Genomic DNA, 27,397 nt, shown 5'->3' with positions numbered 1-27,397 from the left:
TCATTATATTGAAGAATGGCAGCCAGCAGACATTGACATTGAAAGCCAAAACCACAGCCAACTCCACAAAGGAGGAGCAGACGCGGCTCCTGCTCCTGCCACAACAACAACAACAACAAGAAGAAAAAGTCCAAAATATAAAAAACCCTTTGCTCGTACTCGTACTACCTGTGACTCGCTTTAGCTGTGACGGTGACGGTGACTGTGACTGTGACTGACTGAATGTCCATATAGCTGACTGCCTAACTGGGCACGGCTAAGCACAATGCCAATGCCATTGCCAATGCAAAAGCGAAGCTAATCGCTGCTGCAGCGCAGAATGTAAAAGAGTAGAGGAGTCGGAGTCGCCGCCGTCGTCGTCGTCGTCGTCGTCGTCGTCGATGTTGCCGTCGACGTCTTCACAGTCTTCGGCGTCCGTCGCATTGGGCAGCAGGTAAAAGCGGATCAGCATCAGTGCAAGAATGGCGGCATTTGCGCTTAAGCCATGGCAATGAATTCATCGTTGACATATCTCGTTAATTTAATTTCTTATCGTAGGGATAGCATCGTCGTCGTCTTCGTCTTCGTTGTCGTCGTCGTCGTCTTCTTCGTTGCCGCCACCATTGCTAGTCAGTTGGGGCAGAGAACACGGTAGCCACATGGCTGACTGATTTCGCTGGCATTGGTTCAGGAACTTGGACTGGAGGGGGAGTGCACAAAAGAGCGCAGTCTGGTATGCAAAATAGCTGCAAGGATGCGCGCTCTACTCTTGCCTGCTGGCTTGCCTCTGCTTCTGTTTGTGCACAGTGGTCTCTCATTACAACGCAATGTGTAACAAATATGGGAAATGGTAGCACTTTATATGGTAATGAAGCTATATAAGTAAATGCATAAATATAATATTAATAGATGAGATTGGATGAAAACTGCCTTTGCTTCTTGGAGCTAATTCTTCGTATTACAATAGAATGTTTAATGTACAAGTTCCTTTTTGTTTGAATATTTACTTTTCTTCTGCTGTGGTAAACATTTCTTCGCAAATGTTAAACTTAATTTTATATTAAACTTATATAATTAACTCTATGGTTTAACTGACTAGTTTTTAAGAAGCTGCTACGCTATTTTAAGAACACATCTCGGAATAACATTGCTGCACGTGACCCATTTTATCACTCCCATAAACTCTTCAATCTCCCTCTCCCGTAATCCCTTTTTTATTTACTTACATTCCATATCACAGAAATATGTTCATTCGTATCGAAATTAGTTCAAGTTAATTTTAATAAATACGTCACTTTAAATCTAATAAAGTAAATTGATCAACTTCGCATTTAATCCAAGATTATTGCAAATGTACTTCGAAATATTTAATAAAATATTCTGATCATTTCACCGAAAAGCAAGAAGAAAAAAACTTCAGCAAAGCTAATTTCAATGATAAGTCTGCTTTGAAATTGTAAAAGCATGGATAACATATCTAAAGTTTTTTAGAAGAATTCATGAATTAAATTAGAATTAAATTAATTAATAATGTCTTTCAATATTCATTTAAAATTTCATTTCAATTATGTCCGAAACGAAAACCAGATTACTCTGATAGTTCAAGTTTTTTGCGAGTCTAAAAATATGTTCAATTTTAAACTTTACAAATGTTTTGCATTCACAGCACAAATTTCATATGGAATTTTATTTAATTTTAACAAATAAATGTTGCTTTTAAGAAATGTTTGCAGCAGCTCAAAATTGTATTCTAAGAACTAAGCTTGTAAGACTTGATTTGGTTTCGTTGCCAATTCATTTTGAGCCACTGTGGCTTGCCTTGGAACTCAAACTTTGGGCGCATATTTTTGGCACACAACCTACATAGTTGCCTCTTTAGTCGGGCCTTGCTCTGCTCCTGCCCTTCTCCCGCTCCTCTCGTTCTCTTCCTCTGCCTATTCTTCTTTGCTTTGCTACTATAAATTTTTGTCAACGATTTGTACGCATTGTCTTGTTGCTGACTGAGCATTTGCAGGATCGTTTGCGCATGCGCGCGCCCGTCTGCGCCAACAACTTTGCATAGTTTGGCAGATTTTTAGCATAACATTTGATTATCATTTTCAATGCGATTCTTGTGTGTGTGTGTGTGTCGTGTCGGCTTGTCCCTTTGTAATCATTGTTTCAAGGACCTTTCGGTCTGTGACACTTTGGCAGCACAAATGATTTAGCGCGACTGTCAATCAATTGTGGCAAAGAGCCAAGATCTGAGCTTGGCGATAAGTGCAAGTTTGTTGCCTAAGTCTTTTGTTATTGCTTCGCTTTTGTGAGAACAGCTGCAGCAGAGCGAACTTTTTATTTTTAATTGTTATTTGTTTTAAAAACAAGACTCTTGCAACGCTTTCGCCAATTAACGATAAGCCATCTGAAGCTAAAGATGAAGCTGACACTGCGGCTCGGGCGGGGGCAGAGTCTGCGCAAAATTTCAGTTGCAAGTCGTTGGAAGGTAGAGCACATTAAGCAACATTCGAGCAAATTAACGCAAAGTGCTTATCACGAGGGGCGACGAGCTTTGGAGACTAACGAAGTGCGCGTACAGCAGACAACAGACAAGTGGGCAACACCCCCCACCCCAAAACTTTGGGCAGCTGCTGCTCCAACTACAACTACAGCTACCACTCCAACTCCAACTTTAGCTTCGGCCCACGCCCAGCCCTTAGCCCTAAATGGCAAATGCTGTTGCAATCGCTGATGCAAGCGTCGCTGTTGATGGCTTTACGCACCAAGGGCCCAAAAAGCGAAGCGCAGTCTTGCCATACCACACCTTGCCACCGATTGTTGGTATTGTTGTTGTCGTTGTTGCTGTTGATGCTGTTGTTGTTATTGTCTACCAACTGGTGTTGAAAGCAATTTCAAAAATGATGAGTATGATCGAACAGTTTGTCTGTGCGTTCTTTGTTGTTGGTTGCTGTCCATGGCTGCTGTTGGCTTTTCGATTTGCTTTCAATATAATTTTGTATTTTCATTTTCTTTTTGTTGTTGTTGTCGTTGTCGTTGTTGTGCTTTTTGTTGGAACGCGCAACGTGTGCGCATAAATATTTTTACCAAAGACCCTTCCTGCCGACCTGCCTACCCGCCTCTCTGCTGCCAGCCTACCTCCTTTGTTGTGGCCTGGCCTGGCCTCAGACTCAGTCTGAGCCTCAGACTCGGACTCAGTCAGAGTTTCAGTTCGGGACCGTCCAGCTGGCCATTCAGCCAGCCAATAAGCAGTTTTGCTTTATCGCTTATTAAAAATCATTTCGCTCTTCGTATTTCAGTTTCAGCTTCATCAGCAGCCGTCGCATTGACCGTCGCATCGCCTCGCGTCGCTCCACATGCCACCACCATCATCATCATCATCATTATCATTAGGATGGTGATCATCATTGTAGCCTGCGCCCTTTTGCCGACAAATGCACAAGGCTTTGTTATTAACTTTGGCTCACATGTCGATCAATGTTGATGATTTTGTTCAATTTTAGCGCACATGAGCGCCGCCGTCTCCAGTCTCCAGTCTTCTGCCGTCTGCCGTCTCTGTCTCTGTAGCCACAACCCTCGCTTCAATCTATATTTCAGGTCTGCGCTGCAATTGTTGTTGTTGTTTCTCTCCCTTTCTCTCTCTCTTGTGTGTGTGTGTGTTTGTGTGTGTTGTGATTGGTATCTGCTTTTGCAAAAATATTTATTCAGCCCCCAAAAAATTTAATGTTATTTTGCTGCCGTTGCCGCCGTTGCTTCTACACTTTATAGAGTGTAAGCAAGCACTGCATAGTGGTTGCAGGCTCACAAAAATATTCGACCCTAAACATAAGCTTGGCTGTCTAAGCTCATCATTGAAAAGCCTGCGGGGAGACTTAACTAGTTTTTAAACATAGAATACTCACCAGGAATATGTCAAAAATGGAAGCTCTTCATGAAAATTATAATAATTTAGAGCACATCCCGGCGGGAGAAACAAATGTGTCTTATCTACCATATATAGATAGCTATATGGTAGGAATCTTGTAAGCCAAACGAAGCCATTATACCTTCGTCGTATTAAAGCGTTTTAAGTTCAGGAAGTTACGAGCCATTATTATTATTGTTCACCTGATATTTATGATGATGATATCATTTTTAAAATATGATTGATTTTCTGTAATTTCCAAGATTAAAAATTCAAAAGCGTAAAAGTTAAGCAATTGCAATTTTCAACTATGTACAACGCGTGGGAACGTTTTGTTGCCGTCATATTTAAATTTTTAAAACGTTTGCTGTCAATCAGACACTATTCCTTTTGACGCTTCTTTTTTCCAGCTGACTTTTGGGAAACTGGGAAAATCATTACCCGGTGGACTGTTCCGATTGGAGCCCAAATTATTACTTGAAAAGATAGCCCATCCGTCAAAAGATTGGTTACAAAATGTGCTTCAAGTTAGCAACTATTATCCCTATTCTGATCCGAATACTTGTAGGTTCAATGCACATTTAAGAACAGATCAGTTTTAGCTACAATAGTCTATATACAAGTAGATTAGATTGAAATGGCAATTCCAGACCATTTGCGGGTGGAAATAGGAATAATTGTAGAATCCCTTTTCATCCATTTGAAGCCAGTTCGTATGCCATTTTTGTGTTGTCTAGAATATATGATCTCTGCAGTTTTGGTGCCACTGTGCAAGTGGTCTGCTCTTGAGTGCCCATCAAGCTTGACGATGCAACTGCTGATGATGACGTGCCGTTGTCAGTCGACCCCCTCGTCAGCGTCAGCTTCGTCATCATCATCATCATCATCATCATCGTCATCGTCGTTGTAACCGTCGCTTTCATTCATGCAACATTGGCGCGTCACTGCAAGGCGCCCCCACGCCCCCCTCTGCACCGCTCACAGCCCCCGCTGCCGCCACCACTGCACTTGAGATTGTGGTAGCCATTTTACCATTGCATGGCATTCACATTTGTGTTGCTTTTGCGTCCGCTTTGGCAAATTATGGCAAATACACACCTTGCCGATCGGCCGATCCGCCGATCCGCCGACCGACAGATCGACAGACCACCACAAACAATAATGCTGTGCACTTTTGCAGTCGCACTCAAAGTCAGAGACGATGCCACGCCAAGACACGATCGGAAGACCCGGGCCATCAGTCAAGTTGGCCTTTCATCTTCGACAACTTTTAATACTTTTCGTTTCGTTTTCATTTTATTTTATTTTTTGCCCCTTCCGCTCCCCCACCCCACCGCCATTTTATCGATTTTTGTATTTCTTATTGTTTTCTTACTCGTCCAGCCATGATTACAAGATCACTTATCTCTCTTCAATAAACTTGGCGTTGTTGCTTGGCTGTTGTAGCTGTTGTTGTTATTGTTGCTGTTATTATTTTTTAATGTATTTTTTAAGTACCATCAAACACTTGAGACTATGAAGCGAGAACTATGTACTTGTTGCTTTGCTTTATTGCTATTATACACCCCTTATTTTGTTATTGCTGTTGCCTTTGCCGTTGCTATTGCTGTTGTTGTTGTTGTTGTTATTATTGTGTTACATACTCAAAAAATCATCTACAAAATGTGATGTGTTCAGTTAGTGTTCATGTTTCCACACAGAGCGTGGCAATTAGCGTGGCTTTGGAGCTGCCCCCTTCTAGCTGGAGATTCTTTTGTAGGCGTTGCTTATCCATTAGACAAAAAGCTCCAAAGAATTTCAATTTCCCAGCACATTTATCTGCCCATCTAGATACTCGTACACATACACGTACGAGTATATAAGTGTGTGTGTGTGTGTGTGTGTGCAGGTGTGTGTACACCTGTCTCTGCCCAACACTTTCTTTGCCCCATCAACGGTTTATTGATATCTTTATGGGCCAGTCGTCATTGTCGCTTATTACACGGGCCCTCTCGCTCATCATCAATCGCGAGTGCACGGTGTAATTTAGGCGACTCCAGTAACTGCAGTAACTGCTGTTACTGCCAGCAGCAACTGCTGCTGGGCCTCTCACATATGTATAAGCATTCTCTGGCATCATTACCACGTAACTCAAGTTTATTGCTGCTGCGAAATTAATTCAACAAAATGGCAAGTGACGAGGAAGTCCACGAAGCCATCGAAGCTACTACATTCACAAGCCAGAGGGAGCAGGAGAAAGAGAGAGGGAGAGCGCACTTGCTGCGCATGTTTCACATGCCGGAATCGACCACAAGGCAGACCATCGCATAGTGACGCACGTCACTAGTGTCGGTGGTGGCAGCAACAGCAGCAACAACAACAACAACAGCAAAAACAGCAAAGACTCAATACACATTCCTTGCTCACTTTACTACTCTGCCACTTTTTCAAGCGATCGCCACGCAAATGCTAGAGATGGCAGCGTGATGGAACCGAGTCACTTGTTGTAGGATAGCCGGGCGATTATTGATAAATGGAAGGAAGTGGTTTTTTACTTAAAGAAAAACATTTTTTAACCATTTTTTGCAATCATTCCTGAGCATCCTTTTATCAAAAAATTCGAAATGGTTTTATCTGTTGAGCTCTGCACTATGAAGAGCTCAAAAGCTTTAGACACACAATTCTGAAATGCCTTACATTGTTAGCGAACTAAAATCCAAATAAATGCTATTATTGACTTGAAAACTATATTAATTAATTATATTATATTATTATTATTATTATTATTATTATTATTATTATTATTATTATTATTATTATTATTATTATTATTATTATTATTATTATTATTATTATTATTATTATTTTTATTATTATTATTATTATTATTATTATTATTATTATTATTATTATTATTATTATTATTATTATTATTATTATTATTATTATTATTATTATTATTATTATAAAAAATATAAATTTTTTTATTAAACTTATTTTAATTCTCTGTCTCAAATTTTAATATAATCTCATTATAAACTAACTAATTTAGTACATATGTAAAACTCTTTATGTGACTAGTGCTACAACATATAAGTAACTCTACTTGTTGCGCTAGGAAGCAATTAACAATAAATAAATAAAAATAAATATTATTAATTATATTAATTAATCAGTATATGCGCTAGTATTGAACTGTAGTTTTTTAAAAAAAAGGTGTTGCCACGTTGCATTGAAACATATTTTGGTTTATCAAACAAGTCACATTTACTTGTAGATCTCAATAGATCGCAATAAAAAGTCCATAGATAGTGCCTTAATAAAGGTGCTTAAAAATTCATCAAATCTTGCAATCATTTATGTTTCTATCAAATAAGCAGCCCAAAAATATATCTGCTTTAAAATGTCATTCAATAGTCAAACTGTTTTATATTCAAGAAATTAGAAACCAAACATGTCAAAAGATTATTAAAATTAATTTAAGAACATTTTAAACGCTTTTGATTATAGCAAAACATTTTTTAAACATAGAAAAAAAGCTAAACATTTTGTAAATTGACGGTATTTTATGAGAAGAACTAAATATGTACAGCTATACAAAAAATAAACACAAATGCAATTCTGCATTCTGTTTTTACAGTTTTGATTTAACACGGTTTGAAAATTAAAAATTGTTTATATGGTTTCACGACTTTATGCCATTTAACACGATTCATTTTGCATATGATCAATACTTTTTTTTACACGTTTTTTTACACAACTTTTTTAGGAACCAATCTACCGTGTATATAATATAAGTAACGAAAAGTTAAAGGTTCTTTTTTTAAGAGCTTCCACAAATCAAAATAGTTTTTAAAAATGCTCAAGTTTTTAAATATTTATTATAATAATTTAAGACAGTGGCTTATCAATGCTTCAAATGTAGAAATCTCCTTACTCCCCTTCATGATCAAACATCGTCTGATGTTGTTGAAAACATTGTTGTTCCTTTTTCTTTTTTTTTTTTGTGCAGAAGTTGTTTTCCATCTCTGGCAGTTATGGCATTTTCCTAGTCACAAGCATAACGCGTGCAATTTTCATGCCTTCAACTTATTGCTTTAATGGCAGGGCAGCAGGCTATAGGACTCGCACCAAAAGCCACAACAACAACAATAACAACTGCAAGGAAGCTGCCCATCGCCTAAGCCTAATAACTGGCAATCTGCGCCCTTTTCAATCTCTTTGCACATTTGAGTTCTTTGTTTTAGAATCGTACGACTCAAGCGCCTCTAAGTCCACGTCGCTGTTGTTCTTGTTATAGCTGCTGCTGTTCTTGTTGTTGTTGTTGTTATTGCTGGTTAGCTTACTAATTCTATCGATCTTGCGTTGATTTCTTTTGCATTCCTTTTGCTTGCAAAAAAGCGCTTCGCGTCAGCTTGGAACATCTGGCCTTTTCGATTTTAATTATATATTGTGACCAGTTCAGTCCAGCAGGGAGAGAGAGAGTCCAGTTGGCGCAATGGCCCAGCGCCTGCCTGCCTGCCAGCCTGCCTGCCTGGGCAAGAAAACTTAGATTATTTAGCTTATATCGCAGTGGGCGTGTCACTAAATAAATTACTTTTCTATATATACGAGTGGAGTTTCCCACATATGTATGTACTTGTTTGTATGTATGCTTGTCCAGCTCTTCAGCCAACGCAACTCGCTGCTGCTGCTGCTGCTGTTTCTGTCGCTGCTGGCAGTTGCTGCAACAGTTGCTATAACAGTTGATGTTGTTGCTGCTGTTGCTGCTGTTGCTGTTGGCGTCGGTGGGGGCGACTTGGAGCTCTTGGAAAATTGTTTGCTAAACGCCCTTTCCGCTTTGGCGCTTGTTGGCAGTCGTCATTTCAGCTGCCACTGCTGTCGCTGCAGTTGTTGTTGCTGTTGTTATTGTAACTGCATTTACTGTGGGTTTTTGGACTTTGGCAAACGTTGCGCGTAATTAGCATAAATCACTTCAAAAAAGGCTTCCTTTTTGGCCTGACCAAATTTGTTTATAGACCTCGTGGCTCTTTTGGCATTTTGGCATCTTGGCAACAACTGGCAGCTACAGTCCCAGCCCCAATGCCAGTCCCAGTCCCAGCCCTAGCCTCCGCCTTCTTCTGCCACTGCCTCCACTTCTGGCTCTGCTTCGTCTTCTTCTTTCCCCTCCTCCTCCTCCTCCTCCTCCTCTTCTTCTTCCATCACAGTGTGCAACACGACAACGACAAAGTCACGCATCGCTGACCAAAATTGGCACAGCTTTGTGGCTGGTAGATTGGCTTTCAGTTGTTGGTGGCAATAAATACCATTTGCATTGACTGCCCAAATACTGCAAGCAGCCGACAACAGCAACAACAACAGCAACAACAACAGCAACAACAACAACATCTACAACAAATAGAAAGTACATTTGCTCGCAAAAACTTAATTGAAAGTTTCATTGGCCAAAATCAAATGAGTTTTCGGCGGCAGCGACTGAAGTGGCAGTGGCCGACAAACGCATGCATTTTCCAGCTTAATGCAATTCAAAATGTTGCACAAATGCTGAACGTTTTATACACATACTCATATATACAATATCCACTCGCTCCTTTTTATGACAACTTAATAACATTAAAAATTGTCATAACTTGTTGATTTGTCGACAGCTTTCGTTTTCCTAGCCTGTCCTAGCCTTCCCCCTCTCGGAGCAATTACTATATCTATCTGTCTTGTGACTTTGATTTGGCATCGATGGCTTGTACAAAATAATTACTGTTAACACTTTTGATAATGCACGCCGCTGCCCGTTCCAATCTCAATTATGTGCATCAAAATGACGACAAGGGGCAGTTTGCATTTATTTTTATTATTTTCGTTTATGTTTTCTTAACCAGCATTGGAAAGTGGCAGCTGCAACTGCAACTGCAACAAGTGATGGCAATTGCGTAACTCCCGCTCACCGAAACTAGCCAAGTGCTTGTGTGTGTTTGTATGTGTGTGTGTGTGTCTGTGTGTGTGTGTGTGCTAGTTCATATAATTTCGCGGCCAATTGAAAAATGTCAAAAAATATTTTGCTGCATCTTTATAACTGCGACAGAAATTGATCGAGCGAACGAGACTGTAAAGACACAGACTGGTTCAGATTCATAGCCCGACTGACTGACCACTGGCCATGCATGCAACAACAACAACAACTGCGACAGTGGCAGCAGCAACAGCTCTAAGCGGTTCCATTAGCCAGCATTACACTTGCAGCACTTCAATTGCTTTTTGGCCTAAAAGTCGTACACATTTTTTGTTTGTACTTTTGCAGCTACAGTGAACACTTGCAGGCTGAACAATCGCATAGTTTTGTGAATAAAATATATATTTTTTCTATGTTTAATATAAGCATTAAATCCATGTATACAGGTTTAGTACCTTAACAATACATGTAAACAAATATAAATAGCCTAACCTCGAGCGCTTCCGCGCGAAGATTCATAAGTATAGTAAGTGGTGGCTTATGTTTATCTAATTGTTTTGAAAAATCCTAATCGTTTTAGCCTTCGCAAAGGTCTGTCAGAAAGGAGTCGTCTTTGTTTATAAATTTGAATATTAATTTCCTTTACTGCGCATGCTTAGTTAGACAGTTTTCTCTACTTCAACTCAAAAGTAATCTACTTTAAAACTAATTATTTCAAATTACTGTCCATGTAGTAAAAACCGATTTACATATTTATTAAAAAAATATTTAAATATTAATGCAGTAATTACTAGTATTACTAAAATTAAAAAAACCTGATCGTAAAAAACACATAGAATAATATAATATTAAAAGGAGAAGAACTATCTTGCAGACCTAAAATAGCTTCTGTAAACTTAATTGTAAATAAAATTAATAAACCTTTCTCGTTTGGGGCTTACATTTATTATTTTCATTCCCTATTACATTACTACTGTGTTTTTTATGCATATTACTAATTTTTACAATCCTTAACATAGAAAATAAATTCTAGTTTTCAAATGTTGTTAGCTTCTAGAATGAAACTGTGAAAATTGAAATCATTAAGAACAAATTTTATACTTATTCAAATATATATCATTTTTGCATACCACAGTAGTATTTCTGCAAAATATTTTATTACACTTTGTAAATTGAGTTTTAAGGATCATTTCAAATATGTTTTGATTTTTTTCCATGCTTTTTTCGAAGTGTACTAATTTTAATTCTGATTAGTTACTACCAATTTTGAATGTTGTTTACATAGACATATATACTAAGTGGATTTGCCGCGCCTCCTAAACACGTTCTTACTAAACTAGTACACCCTTTTACCCTTTCGGTATAAAATAAATTACGGTTTTTTTAAGTTTAAGTTTGTCTTGATTCAACTCAAAACATTTCAAGCTGATAGCTGACTTCAACAATAAAAAAAAGAAACAAATCTAATTCAAATTAAAATCAATCCTTTTCTGGAACAATAGATTTTCTTTTATGAGATATTTTCATAAATTAAAGAAAGCATTAATCTGCAATGGCCTGTGTTCCACTTAGTCAGTTAATACGGCACATATGCGTTTTTTATGATATTTTGTTTTTTGCTATGCGCTAATTGAAAAAATGGTTTATTAAAATGGCATGCTGATAGAAAGAAGCTTGCTTGTCAGCCAGGGGGGTGGGGAGGGGTGGCCGAGGGAGGACGCAGTCAAACGCATAATATTTCCGTCATTAGGCAGCAACAAGTTTTTGGTGCATTGCATAACGGGCCAAAGTTATGGGCGACGCGTCGTTGGACTTAGACTGCGGGTACTGGCCGCCTGAAAATCTGACCACCGTCAGTGGGGAACGTTTGGCGGCCAGCCAGTCGGACGACAAGTGCACTTTTGTGTGTCGTAAAAATTGATGGCAGTTGGCCAGTTGCGCGACTGTGTTTTTATTATATGTATAGTATATGGATATTTGTGGCAGCATGCAGCTAATTGAAAGCTCTCCTGCCAGTTCGTTGCCTAAGTCTTTTGTTTATATTTAATGGCCAGCCGAACGCGGTATTGGCAACCTATTTGTAGTTCCCATAATTTGTTATGTTTGAGCAGCATTCACAGGCAATTTTGTGTTCGTGGCTGGCAGCCAACCTTCACACTCCCACTCAGCCATATATTGTGAATATATCGCTGGCAACGACTACCAACTGGCAACTGGCAACTGTGGCGCGTCCCAATTAAAAAGTTGCACGCTTGTAGCAACATTGTTGCTGTTACTATTGCTGTTGTTGGTCATAAATTTGCCAGTGCTTATCATTTTCATAAACAACTCACAACAAAACGAATCAAAACGGCGTCGTCGTCCTATTCGTTGTCGGCTTATGCAATTTTTGATTGTGTGTGTTTGCCCAAGCATTGATGGTGGCGGTGGCGATGGCGGCGGCGGTGGTGGCGGGACGTTCCATTTGCCAACGCCAGCGCCTGCGTCTGGGTCTGGGCTGCTGCGATTTTTACCACCATTTGCCAAAGTAATGACAGGTGTTTGTAACTTGTTTGTAACAAGCGCAGGCAAACTAACGGCAACAACACAAATGCCCACCAATGCCCAAAATACAACGTGCCATACACTGGCTTCGGCCCCCAAAACATCGGCCAACAACAGCAACAATCGGCTTAGCCATCAGTGACTGTGCGCTCCAAGATGGCAGGGGGTCGCCCATGCTGCCACCACCGAGCGGCGCGCCGTCCTCAACGACGACGCAATCCCCACAAGATATTTGCATTAATATAAAGCCCAAACCAATTTATGCCCGCCAGCACAGCTGCAAATGGCGGCCGAGCGCTCGAAATGAAATAGAAGACAAAATTGTGCCTCGCACACCATACACACACACACACACACTCGCACAGCCATAGATACACAGACACACATATGTGGTGTACATACTTATGCACGAGCATAACAAACTCTACGGCTTTGTGAGTTGCTGCTTCATAAATTGGTTTCCAGCAAATAAAGGCAGCACAGCAAAACGAAACAAAACAAAATTATAATTCTTTTTCGGAAGAGACTCACAATAGGTTGTAAAAACACTCGAAAATGTAGGACAACGAAATATGAGTAAACTGATTGTAAAATCAGATATGTAACAGGATTTCTGCAAACTCAAAATGTATTTGACCATCGCAATACACATAAGAAACTACTAAACCCTTTCAACTTTATAACATTTCAAGACATTTTGTTAAATAATACAAAACTTTCACACTCATTTTCTAGTGTGGTCTGGCATAGCTCAGCGATCTACACAACCATCATGATAGAACGCATGATTGGACAAATCCAATGCTACCATATAATTTAATAAGAGTCCTTCTTAGATCAGGTCTTCAATAAAAAATAAATATTATAAAAAAAAAAAGAAAACAAAGAGAATTTTAAAGCCAAATGTTATACTTTGAACGTTTTGACATACGAATAAGACTATATCTTTAAAATATTTCAATGGTAAATGAACAAATGGACAATAATAAATGGAGGAGAAAAGTAATATGCATCGAAAACACAAGCACAGTTTTAAAACGGCTACCAATAATCAAATTCAAACTAAACAATCCTAGCAACATAAAAGTGAAAAAAGGGTATAACTAATTCACTATGTGTCAGTTCAATAATTCTTAAGCTGAAAAATATCTGGCATAGAAACAGACTGTAATGCGGAAGCGGCTCCATCAATTCAACTCGTTCCGCTATTTATTTATGCCTCAGCAATATGGAATCTACGTTTCGAAGCTATTGAAATGGGTGCAAAAAAAAAAGCAAAAGTAGTCTGATATCCAGATTGCTCTTGACGATGCCCCAGCCCCCAATGTAGAAGAAAAGAAACAATAGAATCAATGAATAGTAATTATATTTTACACCATTAGGGCTCTTAACAAATAATTTTCATTGTTATGCTATTTGATAGGAATTATTTGAATTATTTTTTAGGACCACTGACAGGTTTTGGGGAAGGTTCCAAGGGTACCGGAACCGCTTTCACCACACTTGTCTGGCCAATCAGCAAAAGAACAGCCACGATCACAAACTAAAATGAAAAGAATTAAAGTTAATAAAACACACAATTCTCAAATTATTTAGATTTTGCAGAACTTACAGAAAGGTTGAGCGACTTCATTTTTTTAGATTGTCAAGAAAATTAGTTGAGTTCGGTTAAGAATTGACTCTATTTATACTGTTCTAGACGATGGTTGACGTGAAATCTAATTGGATATGGGTTACATGATATAAGGAAGAATAAACTGAGGCGTTATGCATGGCGGAAAGGCGGGGGACAACGAACGTTTTCTTTGAATTCAGATGCAGATTCAATTTCCAATTTGCAAACAGTGGACAAAAATCACTTGTTCTACCTCAAATTTAATTTCCAGTTTCTTTAACTTGCATTACAGCTGAGTAATTGACTGGCCGTTATTTTTCGGTGTAAGGGAAATCAGGTTGTCTGGTCAAGCAGCATAAGAATAGGCCAAATATAAAAAGTAATAGTGAAAATATACTTCAAAACCACATCATTTAGTATTGAGTGCTTCAAATGCATTCAAATCACATCAGAAGGTAGAACTAATAGTCACTATGTATGAGTTCGATAGATACTAAGCTCAAAATATCTGGCATAGAACCATACATAGAATGCGGATGTGGCTCTTTCGAGCGATATCGTTCCGCTATTTATTTATGCATCTGCACCGTTTTCTGCGCGCTACAAAAATCAAATTCCGCATGGCAACTGCATAACAAGTAAAGACTTAGAAGTAATTCATAAAAACTTGTTTGGAAGCTATACAAATAAGTGAGCAATAAACCAAATTATCTGATATCCAGACTGATCAAATGATAAGAAACAATAGAGGTTATGAAACGCATGGAGACATTTTTATTGCCCTTAAGATTGTAATGACATTTGATAAGAATTATTTGACTAAAATCCTATTCCTTAATTTAGGAGTCGACAACAAGTTGAGCCGAACCGCTTTTGCCATAATTATCTGGCCAATCTGCATAAGAAGAGCCACGATCAGAAACTGAAATGATAATAATTAAAGTTAATAAAAATCACAATTCTTATTAATTAAGAGAAGGTTCAGTGACTTCATGTTTTCGTTTAAGACTTTCGAATAAGACGTGGCTCTATTTGTAATGCTACTCCACATTGGTTGACGTACGATTGAATCGGATATTATCAAATTATATCGGATATTATTGTCACGTTTTGTGTTTAGTGATAGGACAGTCGGAAACATCGATATTCAGATTTGTCTCGTCATGCTGATTAGATCGGTTAGAAGGGTTCTGTTAAATAACGTAATCCTTATGTGTCCAGGCGAGAATAAACATGTACAGAATTATTTTGAATATATTTTCGTTTCAATTAATATCTTCTTTGATTGGTGTGATCCAATAGGTGGTCGTAGAAATAAAATTATTTTTATAAAGCTACTCGATTACATCTTGAGAAGAGAAAACGAAGTGAGAGGTTAGAGTTAGTCACCAAAACTGATCAGTCTCGACAAGATAGCTGGGGTTCAGTCGAAAGGTCAAGAAAGGCAGAGGACATCTCTATCTAGAGAGGCGCGAAATGGTTTTTAGGTTTAGGTACAGAATAGGTACAGAATTGTTTTGAATGAAATATACGAGCCAATCCAATTTAAAAAAATTTAAATGAAGCAATGGAGTAAAATTTTATTTCATTCCCTAATGCACTTTAGAATGGCTTAGCGTTTTCAAGCTTTTGCCAGTAAGATAATTGTCTGATTAATTCCAATATTTAAAACACCTGATAGCTGATAAGAAAAGCGACAATCGCAAACTTAATCAAAAAATCTATAATTTTTGAAGTTTAAATAATTTGCAGAACTCACGGACAACTTAAGTGACTTCATGTTTCTAAATTTCGTAGAAGACTACTTGAATTTTGTTAAGACTTGTCTATATTTATAAAATAACTCGCTGTTGGTTTAAGTGCAAATTTAATCGGAAGTTTATTTGTAAACCTATGGTGTGGATTGTTCAAATCGTAACGGTCCCGGAAAGTTAACTGATGGGCAATCGAAAGGGCAGAGAGTGGAAAAGACATCCCTTTGTGGATTCGTCTCGTCATGCCGATTATTTGTACACCTGTAACATGGAAATGCCGGAAATGTTCTTCTAGGCATGCACACATATATGAAATGGCATAGAAACAAACTGTAATGCGGACACGGCTATATCGATTGATCTTGTTCCGCTATTTATTTGTCTGCGCATTTCAAAAATCAAATTCCGTTGGGCAACTGCATAACAAGTAAAGACTTAAAAGATCATCTTCGTTTGGAAGCTATACAAACGAAATTAGTTCGATATCCAGATAGCCCCAAATGTAAAAAATTTGAAACATTAGAATTTATGAAAAACCGTTATTTTAAAAATGATTTTTATTGTTATGCTTTTCGATAAGAGTTATTTGACAAAATTCCTTAGCCACTGGTAGATCTGAGGGTTACCGGCACGGATACTGCTTTTACTACACTAGTCTGGCCAATCAGCAAAAGAACAGCCACAATCACAAACTATGATGAAATTAAATAAAGTCAATAAAATAAACATTTCTAAAATAGCTATAAACTTACGGAAAGCTTAAGCGACTTCATGTTTTTAGATTGTCTAGAAGAATAGTTGAGTTCGTTTAAGTCGTCGGTTGACGTGCAAATCGAAATTGGATATGGGTTACATGATATGAAGGGAGAATCAACTGAGACGGTTTGTCACGTTTTCTACATCCAAGTAGTGATATATATTATTTAAAGTTTATTATAGGTGAGTAAGTCACTGGGCGGTTTTGTCGGCATGAGGGAAACCAGCTTCTTTACCGGAGTTGCGTTTACCACAAGAAGACAATAGCTTAAATAGTGGGGAATAGCGCGACAAATATTCCATATGCAATTCTGAATGACTAAAGTAAATGCTAAATTAAGAACTAGAATAAAAATATAAAAACATAAATCAAATTCATAAGCATTGTAAAGTAAAAAGTAAAGTAAATGTTAAATATACTTGTATAGCTATGTACAAAATAAAATAAAGTTTATACCAATAATAGAAACAAGTTGAAGCTTTAGTATAAATTGCTTAAAAAATTAAGCAGCTTAAATAGAACGCAAAACTCGCATACAGCTCTGTATTGTTAAAAGCACTTTCGATGCAAAAAATACTTATCTTACAATTACTCCGCACTTGGGAAATTGAAGCTGGCGACCTATGCCCTCTGATGTACTTACAGAGTTGGTTCTCAGTGAAAGTTGTAGTGCTTGACTGAGCACTACAATGGGAGAAGAAAAGAAACGCAGTCTATTAATAGATAATGCTAGGCTTGCAACAACAACAGCGGAGCAGCTTTGTGGTCAACATCTTGGCAAGGCAATTTTATTACCTGTGCCATTGCATCATCAACTCCGATCTGTGCAGACAGACGCCACTAATGGCGAGGTAGATGCGTTTGCTGTAGTTATTTTTATTGTTACTGCCATTGCTATTGCAATTGCTACAAGTATTACTGTTGTCGTTGCCGTTGCTGTCGATGGCGGGCGTAGATGATTTTGATTATTGTTGCTGCTGCTGCTGGTGCAACTTTATATTGCGGTTGCTGCACGTTTGTCAGACGTCTACTGGCTGCTTACAACTTCATCTGTCTCATTTGTCTGGCCGTTTTCACTCGCCAGACTATAAAATTGATATTTGCGGTTTTTGTGGTCATAAGCGGAATGTTGCTCATGTTCTCACCAAATGTGCCCCGTCCATGATACATTGAACCTCTCCTGGGTGCAAGTCTGCCCCTCTCTACCCACCCCCTCAACCAATCTGCCACACTCCCCACGAGTTTGTCTGAAGCCGTCAGGCAAAGAGCTGATTAGACAAAGCAGCGAACATTTTGCTGACAACATTTGTCATTGTTAGCGTGTAATTAACACACGCCCACCCGCACGGAACGCCCGTACGCCCACCGCTCCATAAACATAAATCACACACATCTACACATGCATTCATACAGCGTTGAAGGCTTTGGAGAGTGGCAACTTAATTGCAAAGTTTGCATAATGCTTTTTACAATTTCTGCATTTCGGCTAATGGCAAAAATATTTCAAATAAACATTGAAAAACACTTGCGGCCACTTGCGCAGCACCACTCGAGTGAAATTCAATTTGCTAGCCAGCTATCCAGCTAGTGGCTCGCGGCTCACAGCTCGCGGTCCCCATCTCGGACAGCGCACTCATAATTAATTTGGCTGCTATCTGCCGACTGCGACTGCTCCCGACCAATCGACCCACCTGCCTGACTCACAGAGTGTCTGTTGCTGTTGCTGTTGCTGCTGGTGTTGTTGTTGTCATTTTTTGGTTGTTGCCGTTGCTTGCAAAATCAACAAAATCGATATTTAAAATCGCATAAATTGTTTGCCTGCCCCAAAAAAGAGACGACGACGCTTTTGCCCGCTTTAGTTCCACATGCGTTCCACACACACACACACTCACACACACTCAGCAACAACAACAACAACTAAACGTTACAACAACGACAACGTTTAGCAAGTACGTCGCACTCTGCCGCATTTATCAGTCCGCCGCACTTGGCCAGTTTGTTATTTGATTTATGCTGCCTTTTTGGCGGCGCGCCGGGGCGTGTGGGTGCGGACCGCGGTCTGCGGGCCAGAGAGTCGCCGTATAACAGGAATTGCTTTAAATTACGCAAATCCAAATGGTAAATGCTAGTAGGAGCAACCAGGCACAACTTGAACTTTTGATTAACTTATAGCCGCACACATTTATAAACACAAAATAAAAATGGAAACTACATACATTTCAAAACTAACCAAACGCCACCTCAGTACTCTAAAAAATAAACCAAATCAAGTTATGAAGCAGAGCTTCCAAAAGGACTAAGAAGAAAAGTACTGGAAAAGAAGCGATAACTATGAAGATATCATATTTTGGGTAGCTCTTTAAATAAAAGGAATACAAGTACTCATAGTTTTGGAAGAATGATTACCAAACACCTAAACAATCACTTATAGGTCACGAGCGGGAAGGGCTTTGCTGAGGCTCAAGGAACTAGTTGCAAAGGCATTTACGCCTTGAAGTCTGTAGAAGAAGGGTATATCTAATGAAGATTTGGTACTACTATAAATAAAAGCCGTGGAAACAAAATTAGGTGTATTCTGATCCGTTAGTCTTCTTTAAAGATGAAAGAACACAACCTCGTTAATCTATATATAAAATTTTAAGCTTTTGTCTTCTGGATCACAGTGCTAAGAATAATAATATACATTATAAAATTCGATTGGTAGAACGTTATATAGTATCTTGCGATAACTTTGATCCATGAATGTTCTATCAAAGATTCTTCTCTAGATAGCTTCTTAAGACGCAACTAGTGTCCTGGCAAAACGCAAACTACATTCAAATAATTGCTAATTCCAACTATTTGTTAGACTCACATTTATTAAGCAACAATTTAAATAAATTTCACATAGTATTTCAATGAAAAAAATCTGATTTACTGGAGCTAATAAGAAGTGTGTTACGAATAACATTAGTTCCAAACAAAGGCGTGTAATATGTCTAACTGCTATGCAATGAATTTTTCTGACCTTTTATTTAACAGCAAAGCAATATAAGAACAAAATAATGCAATTAACTAGTTGCAATAGATCAGTTAGAGCATAATAGTACTTCCATATACCAGTTTCGTCTCACTTTCATAGCAAATTCACTTTTTAATAGACAATCAGACGAACTAAGTACCCAATTATTTCATATTATTATAGAACACTTGTGGGGCTTGCAAACCTCATATGAAAATGAAAATGCCCTGCTTTTTCGAGTGCATATTAACAGACACATGTGTGAGATTAGAGCGCTAGTTTGTTTGCGACAACAGGCACTTGCCGGCTACGCCATTTTACGTGACCGAGGCGCGCATTTATCACAACTCGCCAGCTTCGAGCGCCAAGTAGCTGTTGGCAGGCAGCTCCGAAAACTAAAAACTAAAAACTGAAAACTGAAAACTGAAACCAAATCCAAAACCGAAAGTGACGCCGGAGCAATAATAATAACAACAACAACAACAACAACAACAACAACAACAAGTCGACTCGAAGTTGTCGCACATAAAATGCTTTTTAATTTATTGGAGCGTTCAAAATAGTGCCATAAGTCGGGTACGATGCCAAGCAACGCCTAGGCACCCTGTTAGGCCATTTTTCTTCACTGCCATTTTCTACAATACGAGTATAATTTTTTTCGGCTATATTGCAATTTCCGCAGCAGCAGCAGCAGCAGGAACAGTTGTTGTGCAAATATTTGCACAATCTCAAATGGCAAATGGGCCAACGCATGTGCAATTTATGCGCTCTTCTTCATATTTTCAATTTGCAATTTTGTTGCAACGGGCCGGCGAGTGGCTCAGAATTTATGCAAACTACGCAAAAGCCTGGCCCAATGACTATCATCGTTATTGGCCAGCTACAGATCTTGTCTGGGCGATTGACTGCAAATCGAAGGTTGTTGTTATTGTTGTTGTTGCTGTTGCTCTTCTCGCTGCGGACTGGCGTGGGCGAAAAAGAAATCGAACGCGTGGTCTGACCGGCTCAGAATCTGCAGGCCTTGGCCAAAGGCAGGAACTGCCTAGATTGTCTGTCGATCTGTATTTCTTTCAGTCTGTTAGGCTGGTAGTTTTATACTATGGGATGAGAGAGCTAGATTTTGTGTAAAACTGTAACGTAGAAAATATTTTAACAAAAGTTCTGTTTTAAGAATGTCCCTTCCTCAAACCTTTATTTTGATATCCTTCATATGATTCGTGCACTAGAAAGCATCAGAAATAAGACGATTCATTAGACGATCTGTGATACTGTCGCACATTTTTGCATTTTGCAACACTACATTTCTGCCTTTAAATGAATCGTAATTATTACCACCACACTGTCTTTAAAGAAAAAAAGAAACAAATAGAAAATGTAATATAAATTATTAAATATAATATATTAATTAATTTAAAACGTTTACCTTTTTCTCTAAATTATAGAAGAAATATGTGTTCATCTGCTTCTCCATTCAAATGTTTAGTCGATTATATACGCATGTGAATTATTGAAAGTATTGTAGTCGCCAACACTAAACATAATATGTAGCTCCACCCCTTGTTTCTATGTTTGCTTTATACATTTATTTCATGAAAGATAAATCCTATATCTTTCTAATGACACTCACTTCGAGCTCTGTATATTTCAAAACACATTGCGTGGTTCTCTTCAAATACATGGAAATATATTCTAAATGACTGTCTAGCCATGGAAGTCTTTTAAAACCAATAAACAGGGAATTAATGAAGGCTTTTTTTGCTCTCCAATCATGCTTTCCAATTAGGCTTCAGTAATGTTTAATTTAATTTCCAAATTAAACCCGTTGCATCTCTTACCACCTCTCGAAATAGTTATGAGCATAGATATTGATTTTGTTTGCAACCCGATGCTTTGCATTCCACAGTCCCTTGTGGTTGCAAAGGCAAGGGCTTGCGGACTGCACAGATTTTTATCGCCTGCCTTTTAGTTAAATGCCAACATAAAGTTGACTGCGTTTCTGTGCCAACTGCTGTGCAACATCTTTGGCTTGGTGTGTGGCCCAGTTGCTCCACATTGAAGACCTCGAAGCATTTTGGCGCAGTGTATGGCAGTGGAGGCAGTGGTAGACGGACAAGCAGCCGCAGCAGATGCAACCATTATGGTCACAATGTTCGCCGCACTTGGTCAGCGGCAAGTGGCAGGCATCCACAATACCAACAACAGCAGTAGCCGCAGCAACAGCAACAACAACAGTTGCAACGGCAACGGCAACTCATTGACAATTTCCTACTTTTGCCTACTTTTGGTGCTTAGGCTAGTGTGTGTGTGTGTGTGTATTTGGAAAAGGCGAAAGTCGAAGCAGGCAACAAATGCTGGCCATTAAAATGCTTTATTAAAAACTAACAGGAAAATTGTGCAGCCAACAACGAAGTAAGATGTGCAAAAAGGCATTGCAACAACAACAACAACAACAACAAGAGCGCTAGTTGCATTTGCAATTGTTGCGTTGACTTTTTAACATAATTGAAAGCCAAGTTTTCCCAGCCTTGTTGAAACAATCGATAAGCGCGCCCAACATAAACAACACATGCACCGGTCCCGTCGCCTATTTACTTTTTTTTCACTTTATTTACACATTTTATTTTGTTGTTGTTTGTTGTTGGTTGTTTGTTGTGTTGGGCGGAAGTGTTGGTCGATCGGCCAGTCAGCTGCTTAGGCTTACGCCATTGGAAAGCAATTTGCAATGTGACAGATACACGACGCGACGTGGCGCTCAAAACGGTGCCAAAGTTGTTACTCACAAAACTTTAATTGATGTTGTTCCAGTGTGCGCGCCAGTCGCACTTTTTCAGATTGCTTGATTAATTGCGCCTGCCTGGGAGTGGGTTGATGGAGGGTGTCTGTCTCTCAGCTAGTGATGGGAGCGTGAGAAACGATTTACAGCAAATAAAGCGACTCATTTCGATAGGTGGGAAACGTGTTGAACAACTTACGCCAACACGGGTGCGATCGAGCTTCCACATGAAATATCAGAAAAATGTATTTTCTTCCGAGCTATATCAAAACTTAGCATATGCATTAAAAATATAGTAACAGACGTTTTGCAAAACATCCAATTTGATTTCAGTCCCTACATAAATCTTTTGTTATGATTAATATATATTTATTTTCCTCGTATCGAATTGAATTGAGTTAAAATTTTATTAATAGACAAAAATCAAACCGCAGTAAATAGTTTCCAAAATAAATAAAATATTATTTGAGTTAACGACTTTAAACATTTTTCTATCCAGCCAGGATCATAAAATACATAATTATGTCACCTTTCTATATTTGTTTCGAGTTCAAATAAACGAATATACATTTGATTGTTCCATTTTAAATTTTTCTCAATTGCACGTTTTATTGAAAAGAACGGGATTTAAAATCGTTGGTTGAAGCACAGAAACAATTTTTTGCATATTTATCTTGAAAGAGAATTGGGATTAACGTACAGATTTTTTACATAACTTCTAGGACATAAAAGCCATGGGAAATTAATAAATCATTTGTATTAACTTATTCGTTATTTTTCTAAAACTTAGACCAAAAGTATTCCTATTTTAGATAGAGGTATTGCATATATATTTGAAAAAGTCGTTTATAAAGCAATTGATACAATTATTGTATTGAGCTTACTCTTCTAAATGGAATTACTTGCAATCGATGGACTGTACTAAAGTTTTTATAAAAACAGTTAAAAATAAATAATTTCTAATTAAAAATATAAACTTCTGTTTCCATTTCTGTTGATTAACTTTTTTTTAATTGGCAGTATGAAAAATAAACCTAACGAAAACAATTATTGATTAACATGAAGCAAAGAATATTAAAAAGAAATCTTTAATACAGCGTGTTAGTAAAGCATTTAAAATGATTATAGTATGCAATATGTTGTTGCATTTTGGTGGATAAAGGAATTACTATAAAATATGAATTGAAATTAGTTGCTTATTTATTATTCAAGGAAGCAATGGAAAAGCTATTCTTATAATACATATGTTCATGGCAAACATGACTATCTGTCACTTATAAAAAAATAAATATATGTATGTTTTACGAACCCATCACATGTCCATCCCTAGAAAGTAGTGCATGGTGGGAGCTGGAACAAAAATGATGGCCCGACACCTAACATGACGGCATACACACAAGAAGTTGCGGGCGCCTCGGCCTAGTTTGTGGTCCATCCTGTTACCCAGGCTAACTGTCTGAGGAGCCTAGCCAAGCAGCCAACCAACCAGCCATCCAGTCAGCCCCACGCTTTGTGCCAATTAGAATGTTTTATTGCGAAGCCGCCACCCGGCGGCAGAAGCAGAAGCAGACGCAGACGACACTTTTCTGACTAGCAAGGCATTATGCGCACTTGAGTGCCCGCATATACCTGAAGATATATACACGAGTATGTATATGTTTATACGTATGTGGAGGCTGCTGATTAGGTGGCTTGGCTTCATGGACGACGCGTTACTTCCTGCCACTCGATTTCGTTGCAGCAAGGACTCGTTAGGCGGTCAGTTAGTCAGCGAAGCATTCAGGCATGCATCCCAGCCCTAATTAGTCAGTCTATATACATATGTATACATATATATAAATACAAGCATGTACAAACTCGTACATATGTGTAGATATAGGCGAAAAGGAACTGCAGTTTGATGAGGAAGGAGCAGCATATTGATTAGAACGCATCGGATCGAGATTGCGGGCGACAATGAGCGAGCTACAAAGCTTGTAAGCAATCAAAACAAGTTCATGAACTTTGTCAGTTGTTGTTGTTGTTGCAACAGCTGCGAGCAACGCATCCACACCAGCAACAACACCAGCAACAACAACAGCAACAACAACAACTACAGCACATTCCTCAGAGTTTAGTTTATGCAACGATCCATCATCATAGCCACAAGATTTGGCCACGGATTCGAGCCATCGTGAGCTCGAGGAAGGGGCACGCAGTCGCGGGTGGCAGCTGCAACAGCAAAAAGGCATTTTTACAAACGCAAAAACACAAGAAACGCATTCGCAAGCTCCTCAAAGATGTTGCTGTTGTTGTTGTTGCTGATGTTGTTGTTGCTCGTCGCTTTGTTTACTGAGCTTGGGCTTTGGCTGGGCTCGCATGTTTTTGGCCATTTTGCGTCACAGTCAAGACCATGGCTCCGTGGACCCACAACAACAACAACAATGTTTGTTGCCATTGGCTAGCGGCGAAATGCAAATCTCTCGCTTGCAGTCTCTCTCAAGAAAAAAAAAAACACTCTTTAACGCATGTATTGGCTATTTTGATTTATCAATAGAGGCGCTTGAATAGGCCGAGATGGCGGGCCTGTGAATACGAGTATAGTATTTGACTATTGGCTAAAAGTGGCCAACAAATTAGGGTGACCTGAAGTTTTCGAAAACAAATAAACTACTAGTAAATTACTTGAATGACTAAGAAAGGGTTCACAATGCAAATTGAACGCAAACAATAATCTTGAAGTAATAAAAAGTAGCTATAAATTGTATTTTCTCAATTTTTCTCAATCAGGAAAAACGTTTGTGACAAATAATAAGAAAAAAGCACACTACAGCATTAGTAAATAATTCCTTTGATATCAATTAAAAGTATTGTTATCTGAAAAGTATAGTCAGATCATGAAAACGGCAAACTTTTGAGGGGTTATTGCGAAGTTTGAATTGGAAAATTTAGTGCCAATGATTAACGCGATGGAAGATATAACAATTTTGCTTTAAATGTGAATACTTATTTAAAATTGTTTTAATAACAGCTCATTTCAATTAGTGCTACTAATTAAAACCCTGCCATATCTATCCCATCATTTTAAGGGGCACGTATTCAATTATTTTATTTGAATGGACACAACTTACAAGAGTGGAATAAACAACTGCTATTGTGCGTTATTTCTTGCTTCTATTTACATCTCCTCTTTTTGCCAAACCTCAACAAACCACTTAATTAATTAGCATGTTTTCAAAGCTAAATTTATATTCTTGGTTGGCTGCATTCTTTGAGCTCTTTTGTGGCTTTAGCTCTTAAGAGGCACTTAAGAGTTTTAAAGCAAGCTCGAAAGATTTAATATTTAAAACGAAAAAAAAAACACATTCTTTTTCAAAATAAAATTAAAATCCCAATAAATTACAATTTTCTCATATAAATTATTGCCATATGCTTCCATTTCAGAATCATATTCCATTAGCTAATAACTTTCCTCACTTATTTGCCTCTAACTGATAGTTTTTAAGATTAAACCACAGGTTTTAATCAGGCAACAATCAGGCGTTATATTAAAGCTGTAGTGAAAATTTTAAGACAATTGCAATTCCTATTTAGAGATTCAGATTCGAAGATTCAAAATATGGTCACCCTGCAGCAAATGGCGAAAGCAAAAGTTTGTTTGCTTGCTTGGTCGCCCGTTCGTTTACGGAGGGAAAGGCTCTTTTAGCTATTTCTGCAGTTGTTGTTGTTATAATTGTTGTTGCTGTTGCAGTTGCTGCTGATTTCTGACGCGATGCGTTGCTGTCGTTTCTGTTGGCCATGGCCAACAGACAGCTGCAAAGTGAGTGCCTTTTGCCGGTGCCAGTCCCAGTCCCCGTGCCAGTGCCAGTGCCAATGGGGCCTGGGATTGCCGACCTGGCTGCCAGTCTGAAAGTCTGAAAGGCAGCCTTCTGCTCATTTGCCTGCTTCTAGCAGCGAGCAAACATAAATCAAATGTGGAAAAATTTACAAGATAAATTTTTAAGCACACTTATTTAACACCTAACAACCTTGTTAGATGCATTTTGATGATGCAACCAGTAGAGCCGCGGCGGCGCACCGCCTGGCACTCTAAGTGAGTGGGGCCGCTTGCAAATCTATACCGGAAAATTAAAAAATTCTTAATAACAAGTCAAGTTGCAAGGAGTTTGCAGCAACCACAACTACAACAACAACAACAGCAGCGACAACAGTTAGAATTGCTTTTTGGTGTTTGACGATGCGACCAAAAAAGAGCGAAGAAGAAGAGAAATGTGGTGCAACTTTAAATTGCAATCTCAAATAACTGCCACTCACTAACCACACACACACACACACACACACTCTCAAAACTCACACACACACACACACACACACAGATACACATTTACGCACGCAGCTCCATCAAAACTTACATCTGCTCACGAATAAATCTTCGACAACGCAGCAGCGGCAAAAGGTTGCACAGAATTTACAAAAAATATATATACATACAAATACATACATATAATTTATAAATAATGCAATAAATATTGAAAGCCGCTGATAAGGCGTCAACATAAATCAGCCAAACTGCAATATAAAGTCGTCGCCGAAGTGGAAGAAGAAGAAGAAGAAAAAGACGCAGCAGCCAATACCGCGCTCACCTGTGACTAATCGATGTAATGGTGTGAGATCTTCGCACGCTGCTGCCCCGGTCAGTGTTCATTGCAATTGGCCATTACTTGGGCGTGTTGGAGCAGGGCTAATGTCTTTATAAATCTTATTGCAAGCAGTGCCCCTCTAGGGGAAGGAGGGGACTAACCACAAACACTTTTTCTTCACGCTTTCTACACCCCGACATTATGACTGAAACACACACGCCTCGACTGCCGCCCACACGGCAACTAACACCACTTTCTTTCATTTCTCTGCTTAATGCATGCCAATGATATTCAATTTCACTTGATATTGCAACAGAGCCACCAAATGACATAAATAAAGCACTTAAGTGCTGACACATTTGCACACACTTCACACCCACAGTGGACCAACAAAAAAGGAACGATTACGATTACGCTCCGATAGACACAAATAGGCCAATAGGCATGCGTATCGAGTACAGCTGCTGATGAATTTCTGATTCAGTTTTTGTCAAAATCCAATCAATCGCAAAGCAACAAAAAAGATTTGAA

The 27,397-nt window shown here is 38.6% G+C and overlaps 1 protein-coding gene and 3 long non-coding RNA genes across 4 annotated transcripts in view; 1 reads left to right on the top strand and 3 right to left on the bottom strand.

Moving 5' to 3' along the window:
• The window catches only part of LOC115631334 (protein dachsous), a 108,013-nt gene that overhangs the window by 55,916 nt on the left and 24,700 nt on the right, over positions 1–27,397 (top strand). The gene's annotated exons all lie outside the window — the stretch shown is intronic.
• On the bottom strand, positions 13,697–14,217 carry LOC115631337. Its single transcript, XR_003996209.1, has 2 exons — positions 13,960–14,217; positions 13,697–13,890 (listed from the first exon to the last, which is right to left on the bottom strand). It is a non-coding gene; the product is annotated as an uncharacterized LOC115631337 (long non-coding RNA).
• On the bottom strand, positions 14,714–15,809 carry LOC115631339. Its single transcript, XR_003996211.1, has 2 exons — positions 15,722–15,809; positions 14,714–14,884 (listed from the first exon to the last, which is right to left on the bottom strand). It is a non-coding gene; the product is annotated as an uncharacterized LOC115631339 (long non-coding RNA).
• Positions 16,242–16,500, bottom strand: LOC115631338. Its single transcript, XR_003996210.1, has 2 exons — positions 16,469–16,500; positions 16,242–16,408 (listed from the first exon to the last, which is right to left on the bottom strand). It is a non-coding gene; the product is annotated as an uncharacterized LOC115631338 (long non-coding RNA).

The sequence above is a fragment of the Scaptodrosophila lebanonensis genome, unplaced genomic scaffold, assembly GCF_003285725.1.
Source record: "Scaptodrosophila lebanonensis strain 11010-0011.00,11010-0021.00 unplaced genomic scaffold, SlebRS2 tig00001412-arrow-pilon, whole genome shotgun sequence".
NCBI lineage: Eukaryota > Metazoa > Arthropoda > Insecta > Diptera > Drosophilidae > Scaptodrosophila > Scaptodrosophila lebanonensis.
This window is presented reverse-complemented; position numbering and strand designations above follow the sequence as displayed.